This window comes from Eretmochelys imbricata, chromosome 4 (assembly GCF_965152235.1).
Source record: "Eretmochelys imbricata isolate rEreImb1 chromosome 4, rEreImb1.hap1, whole genome shotgun sequence".
Taxonomy (NCBI): domain Eukaryota; kingdom Metazoa; phylum Chordata; order Testudines; family Cheloniidae; genus Eretmochelys; species Eretmochelys imbricata.
Window position 1 is genome coordinate 126364036 of NC_135575.1, and position 19460 is coordinate 126383495.

General features: G+C 41.9%; 1 protein-coding gene across 2 annotated transcripts in view; it reads left to right on the forward strand.

The window, feature by feature from the left end:
- Positions 1-19460, forward strand: part of ZFYVE28 (zinc finger FYVE-type containing 28) — a 310224-nt gene that overhangs the window by 177361 nt on the left and 113403 nt on the right. The gene's annotated exons all lie outside the window — the stretch shown is intronic.

Sequence of the window (19460 nt, forward strand, 5' to 3'; positions counted from 1 at the left end):
GTTGTGGATCCTCTGTTACACCCTCACTGGGTCACTTCCTGCCATTACTCTCTCCACTTCTGGTCTCAGATAAGAAAGAAAAAAAATTAAAAGGAAACCAAATCATCAGTCCCAGACCAACTCAGTCCCAGAGTTCTCCCTTTCTAAGCATACACTTTTTGGCAAAAAGAAAAGGAGTACTTGTGGTACCTTAGAGACTAACCAATTTATTTGAACATAAGCTTTCGTGAGCTACAGCTCACTTCATCGGATGCATAAAAGTGGAAAATGCAGTGAGGATATTTTTATACACACAGACCATGAAAAAATGGGTGTTTATCACTTCAAAAGGTTTTCTCTCCCCCCACCCCACTCTCCTGCTGGTAATAGCTTATCCAAAAAGTGATCACTCTCCTTACAATGCGTATGATAATCAAGGTGGGCCATTTCCAGCATAAATCCAGGGTTTAACAAGAACGTCTGAGAAGGCGGGGGGGGGAGTGTAAGGAAAAAACATGGAGAAATAGATTACCTTGCATATTGACTTAGCCACTCCTAGTCTCTATTCAAGCCTAAGTTAATTGTATACAATTTGCAAATGAATTCCAATTCAGCAGTTTCTCCCTGGAGTCTGGTTTTGAAGTTTTTCTGTTGTAATATCGCAACTTTCATGTCTGTAATCGCGTGGCAAGTTCAGGTGAGGTAAACAAAAGTCTTCAGTGGAATGTGAGAACAAATAGAATGGATAGGAATAAAACTTCATTTACACCTCTGCCAATTTAAAAAGAAGAGGAATGCTAAAGAGAATGTATTGACTAGCTTTTTTTCTGGAATTGCTTACTGTTCCTTCGATCAATAAGACCACTAAGACTTGCAAAAAAAGAGTTGCTAACTTGGTGAAAAATACCATCCATTAATCAGGTGAAAATGACATTGAAGAGCAGTATACCATTAACATACCAAGCACCCATATTAAGTGAGCTGAATCTAGGGACACAGGGAAAGAGTAATGTACTATGTGCTCTCCTTTCTGACATCTCTTAAAAGAAGGCTTGCAAAAGTTTTTGAGAGAATGTTTCCATAGAAGTAGCTCATGTTCAAATTACCATAATTACCTCAGGAGGGATTTCACGAAAGTTTTATATTCATTACCTCAGTTTGCTTTTGCAGTTTCTCAACGTTTGCTACTTTGCTATCACCAGTCAACAGTGAAAAGAAAAGGAGTACTTGTGGCACCTTAGAGACTAACCAATTTATTTGAGCATGAGCTTTTGTGAGCTACAGCTCACTTCTGTAGCTCACGAAAGCTCATGCTCAAATAAATTGGTTAGTCTCTAAGGTGCCACAAGTACTCCTTTTCTTTTTGCGAATACAGACTAACACGGCTGTTACTCTGAAACCAGTCAACAGTGGTGGATTGTGGAGTATGGCTGCAGGCAAACAGCAAGTCTAGTATAAGGCAATATTGCAGAGGGGCTGTAGTCTTCACTACTCTTATTTTTAAAAGAAACCTTTAAATGTGCACAACATTGAAAAAGCAGGACAACTAACTTTAAGGCAGGCCCAATTCCTGAAGAGTGGAAGTAGTCACCAAATCAGTGCATTATCACAGTAGAGCAGTAACTGAAAAGAGCAATTCTTAGGACCTGATCACACACACAAAAGTTGCCATCCTTACTAATTAGATGCATGTAGTCAAGGATGCCACATTTTGTCTTAACTTATCTTTACAGTTGTTACATTTAACAGAAGTGGCAGTCACCTAGTCATATAGGAAATGTCATACTGGGGTAGAACCCTGGTCAGTTCCGTTGACTGTGTCCTCTAATGACATCCCATGCTGTGACACTAATACTTTCCTGGTGACTTTTATGCTTAGGTTCAGTTGTCAAACAAAATTGCTGCTACCAGAGCAGAAAGACTTGAAAACGCTTACACTTTCTATCTATGGTTTGATGCAAGATGCCAGAATCTTTGCAGAAATTGCCACTTTAATGATGTGTTGCAGGAAAGATCACACCCTAGTTCAATGGTATATGAAATAATTATATTTATTAATTAGACCTATTTTAAACATATTTTTATAGCCCCCAGAGTGTTCTAGGTGTTTTACAAAAACAGGTCTCTTCTTGAAGAGCTTTCTGTCTAAAAAGACAAAGTTGCAAGAGAAAGAGTTATGCTTCTTTTTTACGGTTTATAAGAAATTAGATCATAAGAGCAGAAATAAGAACCGTTGCTTGAGGAATTGTGGAAAGAGTTTTTTTGTTTTGAGCAGGTATTTGGGAATAAGGATGGGAAGACTTTCCAGCATCTGAGAAGACATGAAGGTGCTTGTGAAAGAAAGGAGAACCAAGGTCCAATTTTTGTATCAAAAATATTTTACTGCAAATATATACGTATGAAAATATCTCAGTGTAAACTTAGCATTTATAGCAAGGAAGTGTGTGATTTTTATTAATGATACTGAAAATTTTAAAAACATACTATTTTAATTTCCTCAGGAGTTAGTTTTCAACAGGACCTTGGAAACAGCAGAGCATGGTTTACCAGATTCCCAGGCTTTGTATGATGCACTTTTCTGTTAATGTCTAGTACCCAAGTTTCCATCATTTCTGCTTTCCTTAGCCCACTGGGAGGTTATCCCCACAATCTCATTTAGGAAAGTTGACTGAGACATGATTTCAGCATGAGCTTAATTTGCTTTTTTTCTTATACTGGAAGAGGTTTCTAGTACTGGTATCCTTTGTCTTTTTAGCTAGCTTAGGAATTAATTAATTAGATTGATCTCTCCTCCTACTTCTTGGGTTGTTTGTCTTTAACAAATTAGACTGGCAGTACCTGCTTAATTAGCAAGTGTCATTCTTAAACTTCATACCTTCTTTTCTTAAATAGAAAATATAATTTCGGACTGATGGCAGATTCATAATAGACTAACAGATTTCACTAACCTTTATTCTTTTGAGGAAAAGACTGTATTTTATTTTAGAAGATCCTTCAGAAATTTAAACTTAATTTAGATCTTTGTCTAGACTTCTCAGATTTGGATCTAAGGTTTTAAAAAGAGATCCTAGTTAATGGAAGTGTGGTGATAGTAGTTTATATGGCTACAACAGCTTTAGTGTGCATAATGCTTTATAGACAAACAATGCAGGTCCTGTCCTGAGGAACTAACATTTTAGATTAGACATATTAGACATGTATTTTATATAACTAATATCTTCCGTCTTCCCCACCCAAAAGGAGGATTTCTAGTCTTTTGAGGCATACTGATGGAATGAAGGAGTTACAATGACACAGCTCATGATGTTAGCTTTTCATGTGGATCAATAGAAAATTTCAGTCTCCAGGGCTGTCAACATAGTTTTTAAAAAAATGACTAAAGTTACAAACAAGATATTAATTTTTTTTAAAGCTCTATTTCACTCAAAAGCTATTTGAGTAATGATTAAATGATGTTTTTAAAGTAAAATTAAGTTTTTAAAACTTCTAAAGCTGCTATATCTTGGATACCAAACATGGCAAGTTGCTTAGATACCATGGTGCTGAGATAAAGAGCAAGTTTTTAAAGCTTCAATTTTCATTTACTTATTAATGCAGTATAACAATTTGCTTCAATTATAGTGACTTACTGTAAAAATGGCATTCTTGTTTTTGCTTTGGTATTTGCATATCAGTGGTATTACGTTGTTATAGCACACACACCTGTTAATATTATATCTTGCATTTGCTGTTTATAATCTATATCTAACAAAGCCAGAACTCATCTTTGTGCTACTCTATTTTATACTTCACGATAAGCCCTAAACTGTTTTATGTCAATATATGACGACTCCCAATCACATATACACTTCCTTAAATTATGAGGTACACAGGCCAAGATGGTGGTAGTAGTAGTAGCTCATATGTAGCACTTTTCATCAGTAGAGCTCAGAACACTTTACAAAGGAGGTTGATATCATTATCCCCATTTTACAGATGGGGAAACTGAGGCACAGAGAGGTGAAGTGACTTGTCCAAAGTCACCAGCAGGCCTGTCGCAGAACCAGAACTTTGAACTCAAGTCATCTGAGTTCCAGTCTAGTGGTAATACATTAATTTTTCAAACTAGATCAATGGTGGCAATGCCTGTTAAGTATATTCTGTTAGCTAAACAAGATACATTTAACTGAAACTTGCAAATTTTGAGTACAAAATCTTAATACATATAACATTTAGCCCACTTTACACATTTTTTCCTGCAATATAAATTACTCCATGAGGTATTTCTTGAGTAGATGTCAAATTTTATAAATTTTTATCCCACTCAGAAACTTCCAGACATGATAAAACCTATTTTGGGCTGAAGTTTCATATTTTACAGTACTGTGACCTTGCCTATGGTACACACATTTTTGACTAATCATCTGCATTAATGATCTCCCCCTGCATGAACTGGCTTTGGCCCCAATTAGTTTAAGTTCTGTACTTGAGTTAATAAGATGATTTAAAAATTATAATTCCTGAGCCACTTTATTGGAATTGATGTGTTAGCAAAGAAGTTCAGTGATGATACTTGACCAGGCCAAGTTTAAAAGCAACTTTTTTCTTGTTAATGGAGATGCCTTTTCAGTCCTCTAATACTGTGTAGAAATGCTTTATATTAAAAGAGGTTTCTAAATGGTAGCACTTGCTTCTTGTTTTAATATGATGAGAATAATTTCTCTGCATGATATAGCGCGTTCTCAGAACAATGTATGAGTCAGTTCCAAGCATGGTTTAATGAAAATTATTCCCAGCACTGCAGGTCACAAGTTTCTCAGCAATGTGGTAATTTGACCCACTAAAGCAGGGGTGGGCAAACTATGGCCCATGGGCTGCATCCAGCCCGCTAGCCGTTTTAATCCGGTCCTCGAGTTCTCACTGGGGAGCGAGCTCTGGGGCTTGCCCCAGTCTGGCGCTCCAGCTGGGGAACAGGGTCAGGGGCCATTCCACGCAGCTCCTGAAAGCAGCAGCATGTCCCCCCTCCAGCTCCTAAATGTAGGGGAAGCCAGGGGGCTCCACTCCGCATGCTACCCCTGCCCCAAGCGCCACCCCTGCAGCTCCCATTGGCTGGGAATCCCTGCCAATGGGAGCTGCAGGGGCAGCGCCTGCAGACAGGTCAGCACGCAGCAGAGCCGCCTGGCTGTGCCTCCACATAGAAGCAGGAGGAGGGACATGCCGCTGCTTCCAGACGTCCTGAGTCTGCACCCCTGAGCCATCCCCCGGTGCCCCCATCCCCTGCTTCAGACCTTATCCCCCTCCTGCCCGCTGTCCCAGCCCAGAGCCCCCTCCCCCACCCTGAACTCCTCATTTTTGGCCCCGCCCTGGAGCCCGTACCCCCAGCCAGAGCCCTTACTCCCTCCCGCACCCCAATCCCAATTTTGTGAGCATTCATGGCCCGCCATACAATTTCCATACCCAGATGTGGCTCTTGGGCCAAAATGTTTTCCAACCCCTGCACAAAAGTAAATTAGAAAGGGATCTGTTCTCATCAAGGTGTAACTTCACTGTCCTTTATTACACAATTGTAGTCAGTCCTTGTATGGCATATTGGGGACCCATATAAAGTCCAGCATGACACTGGACACTATGAAATGATGTGATGTGATTTTAGTAAGGGGTATCTTATTATCTACCAACAATAAACACTGTGCAATATAAGACAAAAAATGAGACCACTGATGCCTTAAAGAGCTTACAGAGTAAAACACAGAAACATTTACTGTCAATGGATTTTGTCTCCTAAGGGCCTAAATCCTTTAGAAAATGAGATTCAGGCTTCTAAAACAGTTAGGCATTGCAATACTGAGTGCAGCAACACTGAAATATCTTTAAAAATCTGGGCTTTAGCTACCAGAGTTGTGATTTTGAGAAAAATACCAAATATTATGAGTTGAGTACCCTGTGAATCTCTGCAGGGCCCATTGGGGGGTGAGAGGGAGAATATGCACCTGCATCCTGCCCACCTTCTGTCTGCCTGCCGAAGACACTCTCCTAGAACATAAGAACAGCCATACTGGGTCAGACCATAGATCCACCTAGCCCAGTATCCTGTATTCCAACAGTGGCCAGTGCCAGGTGCCTCAGATGGAATGAACAGAACAGGTAATCATCAAGTGATCCATTCCCTGTAGCCCGCGCCACTTCCCGCAGACCCCATTGGCCTGGAACGGCGAACTGCAGCCAGTGGGAGCTGTGATCAGCCAAACCTGCAGACACTGCAGGTAAACAAACCGTCCCGGCTTGCCAAAGGATTTCCCTGACAGGCCACGTGCCAAAGGTTGCCAATCCCTGATCTATGATGTCTCTGAGAAGCAGTGTGATTCAGAACTGTTTTGGTAGCAGAAATCTGTTATTGTCACACAGTATCTATCAGACACACAGTAAGAGTGTTTAAAATAACTATTCCACTTTGCTTCAACCAATCAGATCTCTCTTCACATTCCTTTAACCTCGTTTTCCTTTAATCACTAACAGCAGCTGTCAAGGTTCCTCCCCCACTCTGAACTCTAGGGTACAGATGTGGGGACCTGCATGAAAAACCTCCTAAGCTTATCTTTACCAGCTTAGGTCAAAACTTCCCCAAGGTACAAAATATTCCACCCGTTGTCCTTGGATTGGCCGCTACCACCACCAAACTAATACTGGTTACTGGGGAAGAGCTGTTTAGACGCGTCTTTCCCCCCAAAATATTTCCCAAAACCTTGCACCCCACTTCCTGGACAAGGTTTGGTAAAAAGCCTCACCAATTTGCCTAGGTGACTACAGACCTAGACCCTTGGATCTTAAGAACAATGAACAATCCTCCCAACACTTGCACCCCCCCCTTTCCTGGGAAATGTTGGATAAAAAGCCTCACCAATTTGCATAGGTGACCACAGACCCAAACCCTTGGATCTGAGAACAATGAAAAAGCAGTCAGTTTTCTTACAAAAAGACTTTTAATAAAAAAATAGAAGTAAATAGAAATAAAGAAATCCCCCCTGTAAAATCAGGATGGTAGATATCTTACAGGGTAATTAGATTCAAAAACATAGAGAACCCCTCTAGACAAAACCTTAAGTTACAAAAAAGATACACAGACAGAAATAGTTATTCTATTCAGCACAATTCTTTTCTCAGCCATTTAAAGAAATCCTAATCTAACACATACCTAGCTAGATTACTTACTAAAAGTTCTAAGACTCCATTCCTGGTCTATCCCCGGCAGAAACCAGCATATAGACAGACACACAGACCCTTTGTTTCTCTCCCTCCTCCTAGCTTTTGAAAGTATCTTGTCTCCTCATTGGTCATTTTGGTCAGGTGCCAGCGAGGTTACCTTTAGCTTCTTAACCCTTTACAGGTGAGAGGAGCTTTCCCCTGGCCAGGAGGGATTTCAAAGGGGTTTACCCTTCCCTTTATATTTATGGCACGCCCCCCAAATCTCAGGTAGGGTGAAACACTGGCTGGGATTTCTTCCTGGAGCTCTAGGAAAAACAGAGTTAATAAGACACATGCATCTCTAAATATACTACCAAGTACATAAAGACTAACAATATTTTCCACATCTCAAGGACGATTTTAACCAGTTGATTCTGGGAAACTTTTTCACGGGAGAGTGCATCAGCCACTTTGTTAGAAGCTCCTGAGATGTGTTGGATGTCGAAATCAAAATCTTGGAGAGCTAAACTCCACCGAAGAAGTTTTTTGTTAGTTTCCTTGACGGTGTGAAGCCACTTCAGTGCAGCATGGTCGGTTTGCAGGTGGAAACGCCGTCCCCAAACATAGGGGCGTAGCTTTTCCAGAGCGTAGACAATGGCGTAACATTCTTTTTCAGTGACTGACCAGTTGCTTTCCCTCTCAGACAGTTTTTTGCTGAGAAACACTACAGGGTGGAATTCTTGATCAGGTCCTTTCTGCATTAAAACTGCTCCCACACCACGCTCGGACGCATCTGTGGTTACTAGGAACGGTTTGTCAAAATCTGGGGCCCTTAGTACAGGGTCAGACATGAGTGTCGCTTTAAGCTGGTTAAAGGCCTTCTGACACTTTTCGGTCCACTGAACAGCATTTGGCTGTTTCTTTTTGGTTAGGTCTGTCAGTGGGGCGGCGATTTGGCTATAGTGCGGTACAAATCGTCTGTAATAACCGGCCAAGCCTAAGAAGGATTGAACCTGTTTCTTTGACTTTGGGACAGGCCACTTTTGGATAGCATCCACTTTGGCCTGTAGGGGGCTGATAGTTCCTTGACCCACCTGGTGTCCAAGGTAAGTCACTCTGTTTAGGCCTATTTGACACTTCTTAGCCTTAACAGTTAGTCCTGCCTCCCTTATGCGCTCACGGACTTTTTGTAGATGTTCCAGGTGGTCTGCCCAGGAATCCGAAAATATGGCCACATCGTCAAGGTAGGCGACTGCATATTCTCCTAATCCCGCTAGGAGACCATCTACAAGTCTTTGGAAAGTGGCGGGTGCATTTCGCAGCCCGAAAGGGAGTATATTAAATTCATACAGCCCGAGATGTGTGGTGAAGGCTGACCTTTCCTTGGCAGATTCTTCTAGCGGTATCTGCCAGTACCCCTTGGTTAAGTCCAAGGTAGAGATGAACTGGGCCCGTCCCAGTTTCTCTAATAGTTCATCTGTGCGTGGCATTGGATAGTTGTCTGGGCGAGTTACAGCATTTAGCTTACGGTAGTCCACACAAAAACATATTTCCCCATCTGGTTTGGGAACTAGAACCACTGGAGATGCCCATGCACTTTCAGAGGGGTGGATTACACCCATCTGTAACATATCCTGGATCTCCCGTTCTATAGCAGTTTTAGCTTGAGGAGACACCCGGTAAGGTTGGACCCTAATTGGGTGAGCATTACCTGTGTCAATGGAGTGGTATGCCCGTTCAGTCAGTCCTGGGGTGGCTGAGAACGTTGGCGCGTAGCTAGTGCACAGCTCCTGGATCTGCTGTCCCTGCATACGCCCAAGGGTCATGGAGAGGTTCACCTCTTCCACACCACCACCACATTTCCCTTCGTAGTAGACACCTTCGGGCCACTCAGCATCGTCTCCTCCGTGGGCTGTAAACTGACAAACCTTTAATTCTCTGGAATAAAAGGGCTTTAGAGAATTAATATGGTACACCTTAGGCTTTCGGTTGGAGGTGGGGAATGCTATGAGATAATTAACAGCTCCCAGGCGCTCCTGGACCGTGAATGGCCCTTCCCACGATGCTTCCATTTTATGGGCCTGGAGCGCCTTTAAGACCATGACCTGGTCTCCTACTTTGAAGGAACGCTCTCTGGCATGTTTATCATACCAGGCTTTTTGCTCTTTTTGAGCATCCTGTAAGTTTTCTCTAGCAAGGGCTAAAGAGGTTTGGAGGGTGTTTTGTAGGTTGGTTACGAAGTCCAGAATGTTAGTTCCTGGAGACGGTGTAAATCCCTCCCATTGCTGCTTCACCAACTGCAATGGCCCCTTAACCTCACGGCCATATACAAGTTCAAATGGGGAAAACCCTAAACTGGGATGTGGTACAGCTCTGTAGGCAAAGAGCAACTGCTGCAACACTAGGTCCCAATCATTGGAGTGCTCATTTACGAATTTACGTATCATGGCCCCCAAAGTTCCATTAAACTTCTCCACCATGCCATTTGTTTGATGGTGGTAAGGAGTGGCAACCAAGTGATTTACCCCATGAGCTTCCCAAAGGCTTTCCATAGTTCCTGCCAGGAAATTAGTCCCTGCATCTGTGAGGATGTCAGAGGGCCAACCTACCCTGGCAAAAATGTCTGCTAGTGCTTGGCACACACTTTTAGCCCTGGTGTTGCTTAGAGCTACTCCTTCCGGCCATCGGGTGGCAAAATCCATGAAAGTCAGTATGTACTGCTTTCCTCTGGCTGTCTTTTTCGGAAAAGGACCCAGAATATCCACAGCTACTTGCTGAAATGGAACTTCAATGATGGGGAGTGGCTGGAGAGGGGCTTTGACCTGGTCTTGGGGTTTTCCCACTCTTTGGCACATCTCACAAGACTGGACATAGGTAGAAACATCCTTGCCCATTCCCTCCCAGTGGAATGACCCCCCCAAACGGTCTTTGGTCCTGTTCACCCCAGCATGGCCACTAGGGTGATCATGGGCTAAGCTCAAGAGCTTGGCCCGGTATTTAGTTGGAACTACCAACTGTCTCTGAGGATGCCAGTCTTCCTGGTGTCCCCCAGAAAGAGTTTCCTTGTATAAAAGTCCTCTTTCTACAACAAACCTGGATCGATTAGAAGAGCTGAGAGGCGGTGGGTTGCTCCGTGCCGCCGTCCAAGCTCTCTGGAGGCTTTCATCTGCTTCCTGTTCGGTCTGGAACTGTTCCCTTGATGTTGGAGACATCAGTTCCTCATGGGATTGTGGACCTAGGCTTGGTCCCTCTGGAAGCGATATAGGGGATGGAGCTGTTTCTGTTGACTGTGAACTGCTCTCCGCTGGTGCACTATGTTGGGATTCAGGCTCCGGCTGAGCCTCTTGTGTAGGGTTATTGGCTGCTGCCAGTTCAGGTTCGGTGGGGCCCTCTGATGTTGAGGTTGCAAGTACTGGATTCAGTGCTGACACGGGGTCTGATGTTGGTTGTTCGGCTGGTTCCGGTTCTGGGACTTGTTCCGTCTGGGTCTCTGGGACTGGATCCACTACTGCTGTTGCAGACATTGGCCTGGGGTCCGGGTCCATCACTTCTGACTGGGTTCTGATAGAAGTTTCCGGAACAGAGCTAGGCCTCACGGCTTGTTTAGCCCGCCTGCGGGTGACTGTTCCCACCCTCTTGGCCTGCTTCACATGCTTGGCCAAGTCTTCCCCCAACAGCATGGGGATGGGATAATCATCATAGACTGCAAAAGTCCACATTCCTGACCAGCCCTTGTACTGGACAGGCAACTTGGCTGTAGGCAAATTGAAAGAGTTGGACTTGAAGGGTTGAATTGTCACTTGGATCTCTGGGTTGATTAAATTGGGGTCCACTAAGGAAGCATGGATAGCTGACACTTGTGCTCTGGTGTCCCTCCAAGCGGTGACCTTCTTCCCGCCCACACTCACAGTTTCCCTCCACTCCAAGAGTATCTGGGAGGTATCTGGGCCTGCAGACCTCTGGTGATTCCGGTGCAATGAACTGTAATCTGTTGGGGTTCTTGGGGCAGTTGGCCTTTACATGCCCCAGCTCGTTACATTTAAAACATCGTCCAGCTGACAGGTCACTGGGGCAAGGAGGGTTGCTGGAGAATGGGGTGGTGGGACGATAAGGGGTCTGGAGGGTTCTTTGGGAGGTAGGTGGGGCCTTGGGCGGCCCCCGGTAATAGGGTGTGGTCTGGGGTGGTCCCTTCTGGTCTCCGCTCCAACTGCGACCAGTTGTCTTCTTCTCTGCCACCTCCACCCATCTGGCTGCAATCTCTCCTGCCTCGATTACAGTTTTGGGTTTCCCATCTAGGATGTATCTTTCTATTTCCTCAGGAACACCCTCTAAGAATTGTTCCATTTGCATTAGGAAGGGCAAATTTACTGGAGATTCAACACTTGCTTCTGATATCCAGGTATCCCAATGTTTCACAATGTGGTAGGCATGTCGGGTAAATGACATGTCTGATTTCCACCTTAGGGCTCTGAACCTCCGACGAGACTGCTCGGGTGTTATCCCCATTCTGACTCTCGCCTTGGATTTAAACAGTTCATACTTGTTCATGTGTTCTTTAGGCATTTCAGCTGCCACCTTAGCTAAGGGTCCACTGAGCTGCGGCCTCAGCTCTACCATGTATTGGTCAGTAGAGATGTTGTACCCAAGGCAGGCCCTTTCGAAGTTTTCTAAGAAGGCCTCAGTATCATCACCTGCCTTGTAGGTGGGGAACTTTCTGGGATGGGAAGTGGTACTTGGAGAAGGATTACTAGGGTTTGTTGGGATATTCTGCTGAGCCTTTATCTTCTCCATCTCCTCCACATACTTCCTCTCTTTTTCCGTCTCCTCCAGTTCTTTGTCCCTTGCTTCCATAGCTCTCCTGTGACAGCCGCTTGGTGGTGTTCTGCTTCTCTCGCTGCCTCCCTTTCTTGTTCCTTCTTCAGCTGCATGAGTTCTATCTGTCTTTCATGTTAACTTTGTCTTTCCTCAGCCTGAAATTTGGCTAATTCCAGCTGTAGTCGAGCCGTGGATTTTGTCATTCTAACCTCTCTGTTTTTAACTAACTTTACACCCGAGGTTTAGAAATAAACAAACAAAACTTGGCTGTAAAATTTTGCTGTGCTGGAATAGAATACCTATTCTCTGATAGTGATTGTCAGCCTATAGAAAAAGACAATTCCCTTGTCTCTGCTCTGGGCCCAAATTAAAGCAAAAAACCTCCAACTACTTGGAAACCTGCTTACCCAGCCCAAAGAAAAAACAAATGGGTAGAACACACCCCCCCTATTTACTTTTAGGAAGAAAAAAAAAAAACTCTGAGTTGGAAGACTGTGAATTTCCCTGCAGGAGTTAAGTACCCTGCCTCCAGGCAAAGAAAACCTGCAGTTCACAAAGATAATCCCTTTTTGTCTCTGCTTGGCCACAAAGCAGAGAAAAAACAAGCTGCTTTCAGTTTCAGCTGCTTTCTGGACTTCCTTTCCAAAGGAAAAAAAAATTTCCTTTTTAAAATCTGTATTTCTAGTTCAAAAAATCTCAACTGGATCTCAAAATGATTTCAGGTTAATCCCACCACTATGCCACCATGTCAAGGTTCCTCCCCCACTCTGAACTCTAGGGTACAGATGTGGGGACCTGCATGAAAAACCTCCTAAGCTTATCTTTACCAGCTTAGGTCAAAACTTCCCCAAGGTACAAAATATTCCACCCGTTGTCCTTGGATTGGCCGCTACCACCACCAAACTAATACTGGTTACTGGGGAAGAGCTGTTTGGACGCGTCTTTCCCCCCAAAATACTTCCCAAAACCTTGCACCCCACTTCCTGGACAAGGTTTGGTAAAAAGCCTCACCAATTTGCCTAGGTGACTACAGACCCAGACCCTTGGATCTTAAGAACAATGAAACAATCCTCCCAACACTTGCACCCCCCCTTTCCTGGGAAATGTTGGATAAAAATCCTCTCCAATTTGCACAGACACACAGACCCTTTGAACAATGAAAAAGCATTCAGTTTTCTTACAAGAAGACTTTTAATAAAAAAATAGAAGTAAATAGAAATAAAGAAATTCCCCCTGTAAAATCAGGATGGTATATATCTTACAGGGTAATTAGATTCAAAAACATAGAGAACCCCTCTAGACAAAACCTTAAGTTACAAAAAAGATACACAGGCAGAAATAGTTATTCTATTCAGCACAATTCTTTTCTCAGCCATTTAAAGAAATCCTAATCTAACACATACCTAGCTAGATTACTTACTAAAAGTTCTAAGACTCCATTCCTGGTCTATCCCCAGCAGAAACCAGCATATAGACAGACACACAGACCCTTTGTTTCTCTCCCTCCTCCCAGCTTTTGAAAGTATCTTGTCTCCTCATTGGTCATTTTGGTCAGGTGCCAGCGAGGTTACCTTTAGCTTCTTAACCCTTTACAGGTGAGAGGAGCTTTCCCCTGGCCAGGAGGGATTTCAAAGGGGTTTACCCTTCCCTTTATATTTATGACAGCAGCAGTATTTAAGTGAGCTGAGTCTCATGTCAATAAAGGCCATTATAGTAAGGGAGTACTGCTGTGTGCCATGTATATGGATGGAATTAATCTACAAGTTTAACGGGTTTATTGCGTAGAGTAGTGTGCGAAGAAGGGATGTGATTGGGCAATGGAAATTAAGTAATATGATTTGGAAGATAGGAATATAAATAAAATATGACAGGGGCTCTGTAGTTAGTCTTGTGGATGATGTGGCCATGGAATTTTCTGTGGACTCCAGCTTTACCCCAGAGTTGTACTCCAGAATCTAAACTTTTATTTAAAAATAAAAAATGTTTGTAGCCTTTATGGCTGAAGTTTAACCATTACTCTTTTGAAGCATGTATTTTCGTATTTAATTCATGTAAGACCTCATTTTTTTTAAAATGAAGATGCTAGAGAATTTCCAGAATACCCCAGAGTCCAGGAACATCACCACAGAATTCAAGTCCAGCTCGCTGCAGAGTATGTGTCCATTGTCTGTAATGGAAAATGGAAAGTATCTTCATATAATATTACAATATGACACTGCCATTCTTTAAGTTACTGTAGTATAGAATGGAATATTGCTTCTGTGTGCTGTGATAAAAGTAATGCACAAGGTGAAATTTGACTTGGCAAGATATTGGATAATGAAAAAGGAAACTCTTCTTTCTACATACAATACAATTAATTTTTCTTTTTTAGCAGTTAAGAGGAGGACTTGAGTGCAACAAATTATGCATCTTTTGGAAAAGTTGGGCCAGCATTGTAGAAAGGACTTTGACATTGGGTGGTAGAGTGCCATAATTGTGATCATATCGTGAATTTGAATCTAACTAGGGAAAACTCATTGTCCAAATTTGGGGATCACATTAAAAAGTGTAACAAGCCTGACCCCAGAACTTCCCATGGTCAGCGTCAACTCTGCCTAACTTTACCCTGGGGGAAGTGGGGAGTAACAGGACATAATACTGAGTTCCTTTCTTTTCTAGCATGTAAATATGAAGATCCAACTTTCTGTACCCAATTTTATGTTTAGGAAGGAGGTTGTGTCAAAGTTCATTGTATTACAATCATGGAAAATTGTTGAAGTAAAATTGCAGAACTGAGGAGAGTGTCTAAGAGTAATACAAAAGAGTGATGGGCCTAACCAGGTAGTAGACTGTGGAAGTGGTTATCACGCTTTTCATTTTGAACACATAATGCACTCTTTTATGTTTGAGAAATAAATATCTTTATGAAGTGAATTGCACAGAATTTTCCCAGTTTGGGAAAAATAACTCTGCTTTGTATGTCATCCTTTGTTCAATTCAAAAGTACTTCATTGTGACACTGTAAGAAACTGGAACAATATAAATCAGTAACAGTTAAGAATATCATAGTACATTATAAATGTACAGTGCAGCCTAAAAGCCTTCCAGGTGGCTTAATTTCTTTCATTGTGTTACCTCTGCTCAGTCTTCCAGTAGAAAGGCCAGAGGCAGGACAGGCATCCGTTGGAGACCAGGCATATTTTGCACCAAAGAGCGGGCTGCTTAAAAAAATTAAGCATTTAAGACAATTTAAAGCTGCAGGAAACTTCAGCCTACAGTGCAAAGTATTAGTTTATGAGACAATGGTATTATCAAAGGGCAAGACCTCATGTACTCCAAAGCAAGTGAGACCTAAATTCTTTGGCAGTTTCCGGATATCACAGCAGGTGGAAAGTTCTGCAGCAGCTCTTTAACTGAAAAAAAATCAAGTTTTTTCTTTAAATATGAAACTGTAAAATACTCTGTACAAAAGCAGTTGTTACTTGATATTAAGTTTAGTTTATTTTGCACTATTGGCATGCTTTCAGTTTTGTACTGACTATGCTTAACTGCATCCTAGAACGGGGAAGCTAGTGACTTTGGCAGCAGAGCTATAGGCACCTAAGGGTACAGGAGAGACTGTGGAATAACTAAGTACATCAATTGTGTGTTTCTGCTAAATCGATTGGCAGTGAAACAGTTATTTACATCTTTAGGTGTCAGAGTTCACTTTCTGAGATGAATGGTGCAGTTAACACCTCTGTGTTGCTAACTCTCTCAAGGTTATTGCAAGTCTCATGATGTTTGGTATTTTTCATAAGGCTTCAGTTTCTTGTTTTTTGGGTTTTTTTTTAATAACATGAGAATCTCATCTTTTTTTAATGTAAGTTTCTAGTCTTCATGATTGTGGAGGAAATCTTGCAAACCAACTGTATCTTAGTGGCTCAAAAACTGGAATAAAAGAATCCAAAATTCATTATTTTTTAAATCTTGTGATTTTGTGGGGCAGGGTATCTATTTATGACTTCTGAAAGCTTGAGGTTGGCAGTATTGGAGGATTTGGGGGTTGCTGGTTTTTTTGTTTGTTTTGTTTTTGTTTTGCTGCGGGCAAACTCAGGAAGATGATACTTCATTGGTTTGTTTTCACATTTTCAAAGATCTTCAGAGCCATGAGGGTTAGAAATATTTTGTTTGTAAATAAAAGCTCAGGATCTGGAACACAATTCTGCAGCAAGAGGTGGGCAAGGGGGTGGATTCTGCAGCCACAGGACTTTCTATACTGTTTGCTCTTTATATTAACCAAGAGATGCAGATGGAAAAATCTACCAATTATGAAAAGTGCATCTCTCCTCTTCAAAAAAAAAAAAAAAAAAAAAAAAGGCTCTGTAAAAATAACACCAAAAGAGCCATGTTCATTTTCTCCTACTGAATCAAGTTTACTCCTTTTGCAAATAAATAAAGATGATTTTTCCAACTGATAGTCCTGCAAATTCACCTTGGCATCTGAAATTCATTCTCAATTCTGTTCGACTCATACATTATTACTGGTAATAAAAATCATGCAAGTCTCATTTAAACTTGTGCAACCCCTTCATCCTCAGATTCTGCCCTTAGTTACACCTCTGCATTCCCTACTGTTTTCGGTGGGGACTGTACAAGTATAACTGGGAACAGAATTTGACCCTACAGCTTGAATTTTAAGAATTCTGTTGATAGAATTCAGCTCATATTCTCAAACTGTGAGGTTTTTTCTACAGTGCAAACATAAGTATAAAGCAATAAACTTCAATTTTCATCAAGAAAGTAAACATGATTGAGTGGCTGTGGAGAACAAGATCTGCTAAAAAAGACACGGCCATTTTTACGCAGATACTCTTTCAAGAAGAAACAGACTTTAAGTAGTCATTACTAAATTCATTGATAGAAATGATTCCAGCCAGAAACTTCAGATCTGGATCCCAATGTGCTTAGGTGTTGAAATCTGGGATTTTGGTTTGAGTCTAAGGCTAGCTGTTAGATATTACTTTATTGTGTGCTGATGAGAGAAGCAGTGATGTCGGCCTTTCTTTGAATTACTCAATTTTGGAGCAATGAAACTTTAATTTGCCTCAGTCCATTAACCCTGTAATGCAGAGAAATTTAGCTTTTCCAGCATTCTCCATTGATGCAATGCATGTTCATGCTAATAGCAGAGAGCCCTCAATTTATCTATGCCCTGAATTAGCATTCCCAGTTTTTCTAATTGTATTTATGAAATACATGTAGTGATTTCAGAAAAACATGTTTATGTAAACGTGAGATGGTTTTGTTTGCAGAGTCCTCTGACAATTTTGAAAGCTGTACAAATTGTCCGGTCTTTGACTCAAGGAAGCTCCTGGGCTGTCCTTAGGAATGTAATAACCATGCTTCTTCAATTAGTGTCCCTATGGGTACTCCACTTCAGGTGTGCATGTGCCACTAGACCCTTTGAGAGGAGATTTTCCATTAGCGGTGTCCATTCAACCCACGCATGTTCTCTATACCCTCATGGGGTTGTACTGAGCTGTATGGGCAAACTGCCCTCAGTTCCTTCTCTACTGCCCCAGCCTGAGACAGAGCTGTAGCATGTCTGCCTTGTGTGTGCCTCAGCATGTTCTGCAGTTGTTGTTTTTTAGTTAGTTTAGTGTTTCTAGTTAGTGTTTTTGTTGTTAGTGTAGAATTAGTTAGATAGTTATGAGAGGTTTGGCTTTTTTCCTCCTCCCCACCCCAGTCTTTTTCTAGAGAGTTTATTTGGCTAGGCTGGGCATGCCTGGCTCACCAGGATTCAGACGCTGCCTCTCCTGTCCAGAAGCTATCCCGTTCAGTGACGGTCACTCTTAGTGAATCCGTTGGATTCTGTGCTGCTGATGGTGCCATCTTCAGAGAGCTGAGGCCTTGATCACTTGTAATTATTAAAGAACCAATGGCCAGTTTTTGTAGTAGCAGTGATTTTAATCTCAGTACTCCTTGCCAAATTTTACGATGTGTAATTACATTATTCCTCAAATTTCTTCTACAATATGAAATGGCTATGGTATTCTTCACTTTCTGTTCTAAACTGTGGTGAGGTGGTTATGCACTATTCAACTTCTGCATTCCAAACCAGAAATGGCTGCATTTCAGTGGTGGCAGGAATAATTATACATATCCCTTACAAGGAAGTTGAGGTTTAATATTGGTAAATGCTATGACAACTTAAATAATTGTGCCATACAGATGCTAAATATTATAATCTTTGGGTTTTGCACAGCTTCTGATACTGACAAAGAACAAAACATATTAGCTATTGCAAAAGAGAGGCATTAAAAACTTATTTCAGATTAAAATGTTGTATTGTATCAAGGAGACAGAATGCTAAACTTCAGTATACTGTGAACATCACCTCCAGCTGTGATCAGACCTCATTAACTAAGCAGGGGTATGTAACTGGAGGGACACCGGCAGGGACAAGCCTACGATGGTTCCAATAAAAGCACTAGTACTCTTTCCTCAGAATCAGCATTGAACCAGTGCTGCGGGTTAGTGGTGGAAGTACCAGGCCGAGAGATGGCCTTTCTCTCAGCCTGGTACTTTCTCTTTCAGGCACCCAGTACCATCTGTGGTGACGTATAATTGAAAATGACTATTTGTGTCAGTGTTATTACCACTGTTATACAACTGCAACAAAAATTATACAAAGTGTATTATGTAAAGTGTCAATGGAAAAGTTATATTCTATCTAGTATGATTACTCTGGTTCAATCCATGTGTCATCTTTGTATCTAAAGTTATTAATATTGGCTATGCATTTGTATTTCAAACATGTGCTGTGTTCCTGGAGCAGCTTAGCCCTGATGTAAATCTATCTGTTGATGGCCCATTAAGGACACTCCATTCTCACAATGGACCATTGAAGAATCTCATCCCAGCCAGCAGGTCTTCCTGAGGATGCCTCAGATAGCAAGGAGCCAAATGCCACCCCCTGTGATTCAGCAAAGCATGAAGGGGCATGTGGTATGCTCATGTGACCCTGAGCCAAATGGCCCATCTTGGGCCAATAACTTTCCTTACACAGGGGCTGTGGGGTTTGTTTGGGACAGTAAACTTCCATGCACATGGCAAAGGATATAAGACATCTGAGACATCTCCATTTTGTCTCTTTCCTGTTCTAATTCTCAGGATTGTGGATTTACAACTAAAAGGAATATCTTCAACTATGGGCTTAGGACCTTCCAATCTTTTGGAAGTTACCAGAGTGACTTTTGCAAGCCAGCGCTCTATGCCATCACTGCTACAAACCTGATATAAGGACTTTGAAATCACTTCTGTGTATATAATTCCTTAACCATTCAATAATGCTCTTCTTTTTTTTAATTAATAAATCTTTAGTTAGTTTATTAAGGATTGGCTGACAGTGTGATATTTGGGTATGATCCGAGATACATATTGACCTAGAGGTAAGTGTCTGATCCTTTGGGATTAGTAGAACCTCACATATGGTGAAATGGGTTTTCAGTAACTCCTGACGTTATTAGACCTGTTTGTCT